Below are 1,712 nucleotides of genomic sequence, written 5' to 3' on the forward strand. Positions count from 1 at the left end.
AAGTCCCAATGGTCATTTAGTTGTAGCTCTTATTCAAATAGGGCCATTAGAACAAAAGTGGTATGCTCATGCTAAACTGGCTCTTTATTTAACAGACTCAGTCGTATAGAGCAAGAGTTCTTTCTCTGGACCCTGGGTGACCATGAGAAACTGAGAAGCCATGAGTCCTGGATGCTGCAAGGAAGCAGCGCGTTTACACTTGCCACACAGATCATCTGGAGGTGACCAGACACGGCTGGCACTTGGTAGTGGGGCTCACCCACCGCCTTTTCCAAAAATACAGTTTGGCTTAAATTGGGGTATTATGGTCCAGTTTTGCAGTGGTAAAAGCTGTCAGCCATGTGTGTGTGTGTGTGTGTGTGTGTGTGTGTGTGTGTGTGTGTACCACTGCCTGGCTAGCTATGAGTTAAAGCGCTGGCCTCAAATTCAGATAAAATCTCTCAATATTAGATTTAAACTAAAGCAAAACCTAGCCAATAGGAATTAAAATTGTACATTTCAACCTGAATGTAACTGATACTGCCAACGGACTGGTGTAGACATCACGGGAATGGTTTTGAGAAGCATGAAACACGTCAACTGAAAGACAATTCCCTCTGTGTCATCTCCATTTTCATGAAAGGCTGGCATGTGTAATTTTCATCTTAAAGAGACTGAGAAGGGAGAAACAAGGAGGCAAAGCTGAGAGACAGGCACAGAGGCTGCCCAGCGGGTAGCAGGGGCATTGGGTGGTTTTGGTCTTGGTACCAGCAGCTCGCACACCTCAGTCAATGCCCAATGCCAGGTGGGCGACACCGTCTTCCTTGTAGTCAAGACTCAGACAATGGACCCGACCCTGCCAGCAGCAAGTGCCTTTTCATGCCACTGCAGTAACACTGCACTGCTAATGTGGGGGGGCGGGGGGGGGGGTCTCAAAGCCTTTATAAATATACTTCATTAAGAGATCCACACCGTTCTTGTCCAGAGATTGAACAGCCTTTTCAATATCATTAGCCTTTAAAGAGATGAGCACCTTCAAGGTGATGCTGCCTGCTCAGCCCTTGACCGCCTGGCTCTGGGTGTTGATGGGGCGGGGGGGGGGGGGGGAGCAGCTCAGAGTAGTGGCCATGTTTCCTTGTCGCAGGCAGGAGTACACCTCGCCCTCCTCGCCCCCATCTTCCTCATCCAGGAACTTCTTCTCATCCTACTCATCCACGTCCACCTTCCAGAAGCAGGCCGATGATACCCTGTTCTTCGACATCCCAGATCCCAACCAGTGGCACAGGACTCCCCTCAGCGCTACCTCGGTCGCCCACAGCAGCCTCAGCACAGCAGGAAGCCGCAGGCAGGTGCCTCCACTTCCCTCTTCCGCTCAAGCGCCTATTATTATTATTTACATGGGACACCATGCAAATAATATCCATGTGGGTCCATAAATCAGAAGCACGATAAAAAGTCATTCCTAAGTCAAGACCCCATTTGCGGCCCACTGGAGGTTACAGTGGTTCATTGTATCCCTAGGTATCCCCATAGGCAGACGCAATTCAGATTATATGCCCCCAAATTCTCAAAAAGTCTAAGTATTCCCATTTTCCCAATGCAAATCATGTAAATAAATGTCAATTGGTCCATTTCAAAAACAAAGTGCATGAAACCCAAATGAAGGCTCAGCATGATAGTGGGACAAGAGGAAAGTCAAAGGAAATAGAGGAAAGAGCTAGGAGGCAAAGGGC

General features: G+C 48.5%; 1 pseudogene; it reads right to left on the reverse strand.

Annotated features, from left to right (window-relative positions):
- Positions 1 to 639: 639 nt before the first annotated feature.
- Positions 640 to 1,240, reverse strand: LOC101638097 (annotated as a pseudogene).
- Positions 1,241 to 1,712: the final 472 nt, after the last annotated feature.

The sequence above is a fragment of the Echinops telfairi genome, unplaced genomic scaffold (assembly GCF_000313985.2).
Source record: "Echinops telfairi isolate 266 unplaced genomic scaffold, ASM31398v2 ScPeMD7_9;HRSCAF=40, whole genome shotgun sequence".
Classification (NCBI taxonomy): domain Eukaryota; kingdom Metazoa; phylum Chordata; class Mammalia; order Afrosoricida; family Tenrecidae; genus Echinops; species Echinops telfairi.